The sequence below is a fragment of the Podarcis raffonei genome, chromosome 2 (genome assembly GCF_027172205.1).
Source record: "Podarcis raffonei isolate rPodRaf1 chromosome 2, rPodRaf1.pri, whole genome shotgun sequence".
NCBI lineage: Eukaryota > Metazoa > Chordata > Lepidosauria > Squamata > Lacertidae > Podarcis > Podarcis raffonei.
In genome coordinates, this window is record NC_070603.1 from 118,862,061 (window position 1) to 118,875,358 (window position 13,298).

At 45.3% G+C, this 13,298-nt stretch overlaps 1 pseudogene; it reads right to left on the reverse strand.

The window, feature by feature from the left end:
* Nucleotides 1–7,314: 7,314 nt before the first annotated feature.
* Nucleotides 7,315–13,298, reverse strand: part of LOC128409259 (zinc finger protein RFP-like) — a 32,720-nt pseudogene continuing 26,736 nt past the window's right edge.

Consider the following 13,298-nt stretch of genomic DNA (forward strand, 5'->3'; position numbering starts at 1 on the left):
TAGTTAGAAGCAGGAATCCTCCTGAATGGCAGTTGCTGGAGACTCTAGAAGGGGAGGCGATCTTGTTCCCAGGTCCTGCTTAGGGGTTTCCCACACGCATAATGCTTAAAATAATAATAATTCACCATCACCTGCAGGTAAAAGGAGAGAGATCAAGACGGAGAAATCCCACCGAGGGGAAGTCCTTTCCTTGGGGAAATATCCCTAAGGAACCTTCCTTTGTTAGCTGAGATTCCAGATCAAAAGCAGGAGGCCAAAGGACACCAGGGAGCAAATGAACACAGCCACCTCCCAGAAGTCCAGTTCCCTTTAGTGAAACCCAATGCACTTTGGAGCAGAAAGCCCTTCTCCTCAAATCATGGGAGGAACGACCAGCACAGTTTGGGGCTGGGGAGGCTGAATGCCGAAGAACATCCCTACGAATGCCCCGTGTGGGGGGAGAGCTTCCAGGGAGGATCCGCCCAGGCTGAACACCAGAGGAGGCACATGGGAGAGGAAGCATACGAATGTTCTGTGGGCGAGAAGCCCTTTCCCCAGCAAGAGGTCTGGAGGAGCCATCAGAGAGGCCTCATGGAAGAGAAGCAATACAAGTGTCGCGAGTGTGAGAAGAGGTTCCGTTGCATCGGAGGATCCATACTGAGCAGAAAGCGCATAAGTGCTCTCACTGTGGGAAACTAGAGAGATACATGATGGAGTCCCCAGATGGACCCACACATGGGGGAAGCCATGCAAATGCCCCGATTGGGGGAGAATTTCTAACCATCTGTGCAACTTAAGAGAACACCAGAAAAAGAGGCCTTTGTGATTTGAGCAGAGAGAAAACGGAGGAAAGAATGCAAACTGCTTGCTCCACTGGATGAGAGAAGCAGCTCCCAGTTGCTTATCCTTTTAAGAAGTTAAACTCAGAGTGCCTAATTCAGATGACTTGGAGGTGAGTCCTAACAGTCCGTGGAAGCAGGTAACTGCATCACTTTTCAGCCAGCCTTGTTGACTTTGGGCGGCAGAGGGGGGAGGCAACCAGGTGCCTAGAAACTTGGGCTTGGGGAGAGCTGGGTTCAAGTCCCTTTTTAGCTTTAGGAATTCAGAATCCCTTGGACCAGTTGCTGTTCCTGATACCAGTCATCCTCACAGAGCTGTTTTGGGGATAAAAAGTGGGGTGAGGGGGGAAGAAGCCATTTCACCAGCACTAGGGACCCACATTGCTAGCACTGTCGGAATATCAAGCCTTATCAAAGGAATTGGCCATTCTCCAGGCACCCGGCTTGAAGTTCCTTGTTGACCTCCCTGTCTGCGACTCCCGGCAAGATAAGGCGAGATCTCAATCGGCGATCCTCCTCAACGTGAGAAGAACACACCACTCCTCCCCTACCATCCCCAGGGAGGGGAGAGAGACAGACAGAAATGTATTTACATGCCTTTATTCCTGTCTTTCCAGCAGTACAGAGAAAACGTGTCTGTACTCTCTCAACACCAACAACAGAGAGAGAAAAACTCCTCCCATGTACTTCCAGTACAGCTCATGTGACACTCTGAGCTAACATCCGGTGCTCAGTACACTGAATAGACTGTCCTTTGTTCCCACGGTACAGTCCCAAAACATCAACATCCTGTTTGGCTTTCCAGCCACCTGGAGCTCGCTGCTGCATTGCTCCTTTTTCGTAACAAGCACCTGCTCACAACACCTTGCCATAATTTAAGCTGGGTTTCCGACAGTCAGCAGTTTGTTTCTCTGCTCCACGGTTTGAAAACTTGCTGGTTGCAGCAATGCTTGATTTAGTGTGAATGTGCTTTCCAAACCACTTTCTTTGACACAGGCATCTGTTTGTGAGGAAATAAGAATGCAGCTTCAGATCAATGAAAAACAAGCTAAAATAGGTGACATAAAAGGAAAGGGGAATGGGGAGGGAGGAAGAAAGGAACAAGCTCAGGTTCCAGTTCTTAAAGTTATAATGACCAGTTGGGGTAGAAACAGTGCAGGGAGCTTGATGGAGTGAATGTTACTCGGTGACAGTTGCTGAAGAGGCCAAGGCAGCTCTGAGGCACAGGGATAGACTAACCCTTTTTGGTTTCTCTCTCTCTCTCTGCTCTGCAACCTCATGCAATATTGGCATTTGCTCAGCTCTATGTATGCCTATTTCCAGCATGGCCTACTTTAAAAAGGGTTCAGTCTAGGCCCTGATGTTTCATCCATTGTGTCCCACTGTGTTGTGCGCCTTCAAACAGCATTCTTGTTGTTGTTGTTGTTTTAAAAAAATAATATTTATTACTTTTAAACAGAAAAAAAGACAGAAAAGAGAGAAAAAAAGAAAATACAATAATACAATACATACACAATACAACACAGAGACAATATAAAACACAACCTTTCTTTCATTCTCTTGTTTCCTCGACCTCCTCTCACCTCCCTTTTTGTATTCCACTTCTACTAGTTGTTTCAGCAAATCCTTTCCATCTTTCTCCATTCTCTATCAGATTATAAATAACATATTTTTCTTTTGTTAACCTTATTTTAACCTTAAAACCAAAATACTCATATGTGCTTAACTCCTTATAACATTTCTGCTAAATCTATAAAATATCCATCCACCGTTTTTCTAGCACTCATTAATTTTGCGATATTTCTATAAATAAACTTTAAATTTTCCAATCTTCTTCCATCAACTCCTCTCCCTGGTTTCGGATTCTGCCAGTCCTTTCCGTCAATTCCATATAGTCCATCAATCTGGAAATCTTATGTCCGAGGCTCTCAAGTCTCTTCCAGGTCCCTTTTGCAGATCTTCTTCATATTCTTTGAGGGAACTGCATCCTAACATTGCTTTTATTTCTTCTGGACAGTTCAGCCAAGTTTCCATAGTTAAAGCTAGGGTCTATACAGTGTTTCAGGGCATATTTCGAAATTCCTCCAAATCCAAAGGCCCCCCCAAACTTCAGTCTCCTCCAAGTCCAAGTCCATATCCCAAAAGTCAACTGATCCCTGGTTAGAGGGATCTTTCCAGCTTTCCTTCTTCAGTCTAAACCGGGATCCGATCCTCAAAGTCTGGCTTTTCCTAGGTTCAATCATAAACGGCCTCAATTTATAGCCCTCAATTTGCTTCTGTAAAACTGAGGGTCCCGCTTGTGTTATTTAGGTTCAAAAACATCAATTTTCTCCTTTTCCTCCACCACTTGTCCTGCCGAAGTAGGTTCCTGTACCAAGTCCTGAATTATTTCTGTGTTGGTACTCACATTTTGACTCAAATCAGTCATTTCCTGTTCGAAATTGTCAATTTTAAAAGTCATGTCATCCGTCTTTTTATGGAGCTCTTCCAGCAAATAGTTTGTCTTATATAATGCAGTCACAATAGCTTCTCCTATCAACATTTTGGACAGTCCAAGGTCACTCTCTGGTTCTCAGGGTCCTTATCTTACAGCTGGAGGCCGCTCAGTTACACTCCTGTGACAATTTCAAAAGCTCCCTCTAGAGGGAAACAGTTTCCACTTGTATCAGTTCTTTCCAGCACTACTCAAGCAGTAAACATAGTTTCAAACATAGTTTCGATTTTCAGTTACTTTTTCCTCCGTTTTAAATGCAGAAGAGGACAGTGGAAACAGTATCTTTCTGTTATTTTAGCTAACTGTCAACTCCGTTCTGTCAATAAACTTTCCCCGAACACCATCCGGCAGCCCGTTCCCAAGTTCGGAGCTGTGGTAATTTGATTTTCCCCTCATTCCTGCAAGCTTGCTAAGTTCAAGATTTCCCCCCTGCTTCTCCAAGGGGGGTTTAGTATATTTAACCGATGGAAATTTAATCCTTTGTCAAAAGCTTTCAAAGACTTTAGCTTGTAACGTCTTTGCTTCAGTCTATTTACAAAAGCGGAAGGCGGACTTCCTGTTTATGACCTTCCCGCTTCGGTGCCGAATTAAGATATTTAGAAATCCAATTTTCCGTTCTACTCACGGGTAGTTGTTTAAAATCCAATTGTCCACAGGAAAAAGTCAGCACTCTCCAGCAACAGCAATGCGGCTTCACTCCGTGAAAAAAGCAGTCGATTCAAAGCACCGCGCCACTCACCCCACGTCGCTCCAGATCCCCAAAACAGGGTTTCCCCGCGAGTAGGGGAGGCACTAAAGGTGCCAGCCGAATCCCAGGTTCACAAGCTTCTCCCGCTTGTGATTTCAATGGGTCTCCACCTTCGCCGTGGCGGTCAGACCCTGTTTTTCACGGAGCAAGTTCCTCCCGATCGGAGGAGCTCCGCCATTGCCGGAGGCGCCAACCCGGAAGTCCCAAACAGCATTCTTGAACATTGCTCCCATTGTTTTTCTGCATTCTGACTGCCAATGCAAGAGAAATGTGTTAGGGACACAGCCAACAACATTTGTGTGTTGGGGGGGGGCGTAGTCCATTCTAGGCAAAATGGCCACTCAAGTCAGCTTCTACTTGGGTTCCCAATGTGGCCTTTGGCCCCTCCCATTTGTAATGAGGGCTGCTTTTTTGACCAAGGGTGGTGTGGAAGGGGCTGCGTGGTGTTGCCTGTCAGCAGTGGGGGTGGGCATTGGGCCAGACCCCCAGCTCAGGGTGCCCGGGGAAAGGGGTGCGTGCCCCCGCCAAGGAGCAGGGGAAGGTGCTGGAGGGGACCAAGGGATAAAACCAAGCCGAAGGTGGAGGGGATTAGGGCTTATCTGCCCCCCCCCAAAGAAAAAAAGGTTTATTCGAGTTGGCGCTCATGCTTGTAAAGATCGGTTGCTGGAGGCTGCAGGGGGAGGCAAGGCTGCTTTTGCTCTCTGGTCCTCCTTGCAGGTTTTGCACAGGCGTCTGGGTGGCCCCTCTTGGGCTCTGGACCAAATGGGCCACTTTTGTGTCCTTCTACGGGGTGAATGGAGGCTCACAGGGAAACATACGACGACACACAAACATCGTTTCCATTATCCTTGCAGGTTGATTGACCACCAGAAGATTCACACGGAGAGAAGCCTCACGAATGGCCTGAGTGCAGGAAGAACCTTTTTGGCGAGATACGCTGATCAAACACCAAAGGACCCACACGGAGGAGAAGCCTTATGAATGTCCTGATTGTGGGAAAAGCTTCATTCAGAAGAAGGCATTCGTCAGGCACCAGGTAATTCATTTAGAGAATATCACCAGCAAATATTCTTGAAAAGTGCCACATTCCACAGAAAAAAGAGGGAGAAGTGTTGGTTACATCCTGATTTGCAGTGGAGAAACCACACCTTATCTATGTCACAAGACATAGGCGGATGACAACAGAGAAACATAGGAAAAACAGGCTGAAATAAATAAATTGATTCAGCAGGAAGTTTAAAGTAATATTTGATTAAAAATAGAAATTGGACCCATATTTTCAGTTATCACAAAAAGATTTTTAAAAAGGAGGAGAAACAGTTGGCATCATAGGTATTAATCTAGAAGATATAGATGATCCGATTAGAAAAATAATGTGCACCCTGGTGGTTGAAAACAAAATGGATGGTGTTTTGTTGATGAATAGCTATTATTTCTTTTAAAGAAGCAAGACTCCACCCCAGGTTAATTAGTTAAGTCCCCAAATGTTCTAGACTCCATTACAAAACATCTTGGCTTGATGGTGCAGAACGAAGGCCAGGGACCCATCACAAGGGCAGCCACAGACCCACACTGACAACAACAGCTCCCAGTGACTCACGCTGTATTATACAGATGTGGAAGTGTGAACTCCACAAATGGGAGGAATAGGACTCCACTCTTTTCGCATACTTGGCAAAGAAAAGAAGGGGATCCTTGTTGGATCAGGCCAAAGGTCCATTTATTCCCAGACGGTGGAAGATTCCAGACTGAGAAAAGAAAGTAAAATCTGGAACTCCCTCACATAAGAGGCAGGGAAGGGCACCAATTTGGCTGGCTTTAGGAGACTTGGAAGACTAGACCTATTCAGGGATGGATACGTGGGGCTTCCACTGTTGGAGGCAGCAGGTGCCTTTGTGTTCCAGTTGTGGGGAATCACCGGGATGGGGGAGAGTAGGGGTGTTGCTCTCAGGTCCTCTTGGGGGCTTCCCACAGAGCATGTGATCAGCCACAGAGAGAAGAGGAATCTGGACTAGATGGGCCTCTGGATTGGCATTGCCTTGTGGTGAAGCCCGTTTAAGATAAGAGGAGACCGTTTTCTGTTTAACTCTTAGGATGCCATCTTGGTTTAGTGATTGTAACATCGTGACTGGTCTGTATCATTTAGCTGCATGTTCCTTGGGCTCTAAATGGGGGTCTTGTTCTGAGTGTGAGTTTTTGGATGTGAATACAGTGGTACCTCGGGTTAAGTACTTAATTTGTTCCGGAGGTCCGTGCTTAACCTGAAACAGTTCTTAACCTGAAGCACCACTTTAGCTAATGGGGCCTGCACGATTTCAGTTCTCCTCCTGAAGCAAAGTTCTTAACCCAAGGTATTATTTCTGAAGCGTATGTAACCCAAGGTACCACTGTATATGAACTTGTCAGACTCCTTATTAATTCCTTTTCACCTAACATAGGAATTAGTTGGGATTTCAGAAAGTTAAACAAATAGTATAAATAAGGTCATGAGCATTACTTCAAAAATGGGGAAGAGCTGCAGCTCAGGGAAACAGTGTTTGCTTGGCATGGAAAAGCTTCCAGCTTCAATCCCTTGCATCTCCCATTTCAGACTGGGAAAGGTGCCGGTCTGAAATCCAGGAAAGCCACAGCCACTCAGTGTAGACACTGCAGAGCAAGATGACACACACACACACACACACACACGCCAGTGCATGGCATCTCCAAGTTTCACTTTCTGTTCCCACAGTTCAGGGAGGCTGGAGCTGAGAGATGTTGTGTTGCGTTTGAGAGGCCTGCTCTTTCCTGATTTGTTATCTGGCTGCCTCAAGAAACCAGCTGTTGTTGTTGTTAATTCAGTAAAGTTCCCTATCGAGGCTTCCTGCCCCAGGAGGGGACAAACTGCCCACCCCCTGCTCTGGTCCCCATGATAAAGGCAGGGAGGCAGAGACACATTATCTCCACATTGCAGATCCTCATAGCAGAGGGGAGTTGGAGTCCAGCATTATCAAGAGGACACCCCATTAGGTGCCCCTGATATACAGAATCCAGCTTGTAAATAAGGAACGTTAATGCATCCACTCGAAACACATTTAACTGGAGGAAATGAGAATGTAGTTTCACAGATCAATGAAAAACAAGCCAAAATAGGTGACATAAAAGGAAAGGGGGATGGGGAGGGAGGAGGAAAGGAACAAGCTCAGGTACTGTAGCAAGGATATAAGGAATACCTGTTGCCCACTCAAAATATGCTCAAGAATCGACAGACACGGCAGTGGAGAAAAAGAAAGTAAAAATTTATTGCTGAGCAATAAAGAGCCAGTGGAATGTTTTCCAGAGCCTGGGCCCAGAGCCCTGGGGGCTTTGGGTTTATATACCTTGTTCCAAATAGCATTAAACATTACATATTCATATATTGCAGCAAAATCAAACTAATGAACAGGGGCGAAGCCCTTCCTATGTCCAAGTAAATAAGGAACGTTAATGCATCCACACGAAACACATAGAACTGGGCAGAAGCCCCACTCAATGCAAGGAGGTTTATTTCTGTCAAAATGTGGAGATGGAGAGGCTGTATTTGTAAAGGGCATTTGAAGCTGATACCCTGGTTCAATTTATTTTTCATTTTCTTCCCATCTAAGGTCTCCAGAGCAAGGAACTATCCTGCCTGACGTGGGTAAAGGGGTTCATTTTTCAGTCATCTATTAATCCAATGATGCATGAATTTTCACAGCTGCATGAGGTCTTGTGGGGAGAGGAAGGTTTCCTAGAATTGCAGAGTTGAGGGTCATCTAGTCCTACCCCCTGCAGTGCAGGAAACTTTTGCCCCTCGTGGGGCTCAAACCCACATCCCTGGGGTTAAGAGTCTCATGCTCTGCCACATCAGACATCTCAAAAGGAAAAGATTGAAGGTAAGGGAGCCCGTTTGAGGGTAAGATTATTTGTTGGGACTGTTAAAAGTGTGACTGTCTCTTTAAGAAGGAAGCAGCAGAGGGAATTCTGGGAAAAGGAAGGAAAATGCAAAGCAAGAGCAACCCATTTTTCTTTTGTTATTTCTGCGGATTTTGACTGGAATGAATCCTCTCAAAGGGCCCTTGGAAAACTGCCCAACCTGCTCTTGGCGGGTAAATGGTTTTTATGTCAGTCCCTCTGGTCTGGAGAGAAACTCCTGCTGGGCCTGAGAGGCAGATTTAGTCTCCTCAGGAGATAATGAGGGGGGTTTTACAATTTCCCCACAGATAAAAGTAAGGGAGGAGGGTCTCTCCAGAGAACGAGGCTCCTGAGAACGTGTAGAGTTCGCCTCCTGAGTCAGCGTCAGAAAAAGACACACGTCCCCCTTCATAGTCCAGAGTCACCCAGATCCTCCTGGGCTCCTCCACTCAGGGACAGAGGAGAGGAAACAGGGGAGGTGCAGGCCCAGTACTTCCCTCCCGACTTCTCCACAGCCCAGATCCCTCTCTCAGGGCTTAAGGGGAAGATGCCCTTTCTCCTCACAGACTTCCTGGCGACCCCCACAACCCACCATCCCCCACTTCCCACAGTGACTTCCCAGAAATGTCTGCCTGCTGTGAATCCCTCACGTCCCAACACACAAGAGTAGTATCTGAATCTCTCAGGATTATCAGGCAGGGCTTGAGGTTTGTCTCCCCATCTCACGCTTTTCCCATCCTTGGACAGGATGAGGCTGGGATGGGCTGTGTCTGGATCCAGAGTGACATTTGCTGTTGGGGAGAAGATGAGGGAAAGATTAGGCAGAGTCAGACAAGAGACAGAAATTGACACCTTGATAAATAAATAAAAACACCCAAAAACCCCAGATTCCCTTTCAGATCAAGGGGTTTCTTTGCATCGCATGCTAGACTGAGACTCCTGACTCTCATCAGAATAAATATCTTCCTTGATGGTTTTTAAATCAGTTTCCTTCACTTTCTTATATCCGATGCATATTGTTCCTGCCCTTCTCTAAACCCAGACATTTTCTAAGGGGAAAAACCACCCAGGAAACCTTTTACTCAGCTCTTCTGTGCTATGTAAGGGGGAAGAGAGGAGAATTGGAGGAGGCAGGAGAGGAGAGAAGCTGCTTTCCTCTGACAAACTCTGTGGGAACTGGCCTTTGGGGAACTCTGGTTGGGGTGCGGGATGAGGACCCCCCTCTTCTAACAATAACAGCAAAAACAAATTATAATCCCCGCGGCGGGGTGAGCTCCCGTCTCTCAGTCCCAGCTCCTGCCCACCTAGCAATTCGAAAGCACCCTTAAGTGCAAGTAGATAAATAGGTACCACTTTATAGCGGGAAGGTAAATGGCGTTTCCGTGCGCTGCGCTGGTGCTGGCTCGCCAGAGCAGCGTCGTCACGCTGGCCACGTGACCCGGAAGTGTCTCCGGACAGTGCTGGCTCCCGGCCTCTTAAGCGAGATGAGCACGCAACCCCAGAGTTGGTCACGACTGGCCCGTACAGGCAGGGGTACGTTTACCTTTACTGCCCTTCATCTACAGGTCTCAGGGTGGTTCACAGGATAAAAATACAATCAAAAACCACATACTGTAGAGGTGCCCCCTCACTTTTGCGTGGGTTATATTCTGGGCCCTTGTGCCCACAAGTGAAAATCGTGTTAAGTGGGGAGCCTGTTTATTCCTGCTCTCCATCTCTCTCACCCACTTGGTCTCTCCTTGCCTTCCTCCCAACCATCTTGGAAGTCTAGGGCTTGCTGCCAAGGAAGAGGAGGCAGATGGCAGGGCAATTTTACAAAGGACTCCTTATTCTATGCTTCTCTTTTGGGTATAATATATACCGTAAGACTAGTTCCCTGGGGGAAGAGGGGGATAACTCAAAAGGTTACCAGACAGTCATGATAGGCAAGTGTGGGGTTGCCATATTTTGAAGAGCAAAAAAGAAGACACATTGGCCAACTTCTACTTTCAACTAGAGATTGCTATGACAACTCTCATTTTAAATACCCCTACTCTATGTAGGCTATAGAAGCTGTGATATATTGCTAGTAAAGGTAAAGGGTAAAGGGACCCCTGACCGTTAGGTCCAGTTGCGGATGACTCTGGGTTGCAGTGCTCATCTCGCTTTATTGGCTGAGGGAGCCGTCGTACAGCTTCCAGGTCATGTGGCCAGCATGACTAAGCCGCTTCTGGTGAACCAGCGCCACCCGCGTCCCATATTGCTAGTAGCATTGTTCTTAAGGTAAAAGGTAAAGGTACCCCTGCCCGTATGGGCCAGTCTTGACAGACTCTAGGGTTGTGCGCTCATCTCACTCTAGAGGCCGGGAGCTGGCGCCGTCCAAAGACACTTCCGGGTCACGTGGCCAGCGTGACGAAGCTGCTCTGGCGAGCCAGCACCAGCGCAGCACACGGAAACGCCGTTTACCTTCCCGCTATAAAGCGGTACCTATTTATCTACTTGCACTTAAGGGTGCTTTCGAACTGCTAGGTGGGCAGGAGCTGGGACCAAACGATGGGAGCTCACCCTGCCGCAGGGATTCAAATCGCCGACCATGCCAGACTTCCGGTCAGCGCCAGCGCTTAATTGATTTAAATACAAAAAGTATAACTGACCTTGGAAATAAAGTGAACTCTAATGCAGAAGCAATTGGGAAACTATTGGAGGAATCATCTACAACACGAAAGATAGCTGAGGAAGCTAAAGAAATTGCAACGGCTGCTGAGGAAAAGTTTCCACCGGTGCTTAAGAAACTAGATGAGCATGATTTGGCACTTTCTATGCAGGATATGCAACGCAAGGAGAGGAACTTAAGGATTAGACTTGTGCCGGAAAAGGAAGGAGATAACTTGGTGGACTTTTTGACAAAAGAATTCTCTGACTTCTGGAAGCAGGAGTTGGACAAGGAAGAATTTAAGATAGAGAGCGCATTTAGACTGGGAACAAGGCAGAGGAAGAACAGACCCAGAGACTGTTTAATAACTTTGAGATCAAAGGAGGAGAGAGATAAAATACTGAACCTGCACTACCAAACAACCCTTCAAATTGAAGACTTTCATATTGAGATTTTTAAAGATATTCCCAAAAACATTCTAGATGCAAGAGGCTTTTACAAGGACTTGGTGATACTGCTGAAAAGGAACTACATACCATTCAGGTGGGAGTTTCCCCAAGGCTTGTCTTTTAAATACAAGGGGAAGAAAAGAAGAATAAAGACAGTGAGTGATAAAGACAAGTTTTTAGGAGAACACGAAGAAGACTTACAGAAGGAGGTGTTTCCGGGACAAGGACATCCTTCAAGCAAGGGACCATTAGATACGGATACGGAATCACCAACTAAAGAGGAACAACAATTGGGAGCGGTAGGAGGAAAGAGTAAATAGCCCCATCATGGCTCTGCAACTTCTAACCTGGAATTGTAATGGACTAAATATCCCCAGAAAAAGGAAAAATATATTTTATGCTTTAAGGAAAGACCAATTGGACTTGATTTGCCTACAAGAGACCCACGTGACAAGAGCACATAGAAAATTATTGATAAATAAAAGATTGGGACAAGAATTTATATCTTCAGATAGAGTAAAAAAGAGAGGAGTGGTGATCTATGCAAAGGAAAGATTGCAACCGAAACAAATCTTTAAAGATGATCAAGGAAGATATTTGGCAATTGAAATTCAATTTCAAGGAGAAAAGTTTTTGATAGTGGGAATCTATGCACCAAATGAGGGGAAAGCTGAATTTTTTAAGAAGTTGCATGAGACTTTGATGGACTACATGGATTACAACTTAATTGTGATGGGAGACATGAATGGAGTAGTTTCAACAAATATGGACAAAGCACAAAGACAGGTAGTTACAAAAGACGGAAGACTGCCAAAAACTTTCTTTGAAATGACTGACAATATGGACTTGATTGACATTTGGAGAACAAAACACCCATTAGAAAGAGAGGGAACCTTCTTTTCTGAAGCCAAAATGACATGGACAAGGATCGACCAAATTTGGGTGACTAGCAGTATGGCGTCGAGTATAAAGAAAGTGGAAATCTGCCCAAAAACTTTCTCCGACCATAACGCAGTAAAGATGGTGATGAAGCAAACAACAACTGGTTCCTTCAGATGGAGAATGAATGACACCTTACTTGGAGATGAGGAGATCTGCAAGAGGGCCCAAAAAACTTTGAAAGATTATTTTGAAATCAACTTGAGGACTAAAGTAGAAAAAAGAATAGTATGGGACGCAAGTAAAGCCGTGATGAGAGGATTTTTGATACAACAAAATACACTAAAGAAAAGAAGGCAAAATGAGAGGAAAGAGAAAATCTTGGAAAAGATAAAAGAAGGGGAAAGGAAACTAAGATCGAAACCAAAATCGCAAGAGATTTTAAGAGAAATTAAATTATATCAAACACAATTTATGGAATTGATGAATCAAGAAATAGAATGGAAAATTAAACAAATGAGACAAAAGACTTTTGAATCTGCAGATAAATGTGGCAAGTTATTGGCTTGGCAAATAAAGAAGAGACAAAAACTCAACACGGTAACAAACTTAGAAGTGGATGGAAAGAACATATTTAACCCAGTGGAGATTAGGAACTGTTTTCAGAGCTACTTTAGACAATTGTATACACAAGGGCCGCAGAAAGAAATGGATATACAACAATTCCTCGAGAAAAATGGGCTGAAAAAGATTTCTCAGGAAAGTAAGACAATTTTGAATCAGGAGATATCAGCACAAGAAATAGAAGGTGCCATCCAAAGTATGACGCTGGGCAAATCTCCCGGACCGGATGGACTGACTTCCAAATATTACAAAGTCTTGAAGGAAGGGTTAATACAACCCTTGAAGGAAGTCTGTAATGAGATTATGGAGGGGAGAAGGGCACCCGACACGTGGAGGGAGGCCTACATTACACTTATACCAAAGACAGAGACTGAAAAGACCCAACTTAAGAACTACCGACCCATCTCGTTACTAAATGTGGATTACAAAATCTTTGCTGATATTTTAGCAAAGAGACTGAAAAGAGTATTGATGGAGGAGATTCACGGGGACCAAGCGGGCTTTCTCCCGAAAAGACATCTGTCGGACAACGTAAGGAATATAATTGACATTTTGGAAAAGTTGGAAGTGAATATAAACACTAAGGCAGTTTTGATATTTGTGGACGCCGAGAAAGCCTTTGACAATATATCTTGGAGTTTTATGCTGAAGAACCTCCGGGGGATGGGGGTAGGCCAAGGGTTTGAAAATGGTATAGGTGCAATATACTCTGAACAGAAAGCAAAATTAATTGTAAATAATGTGG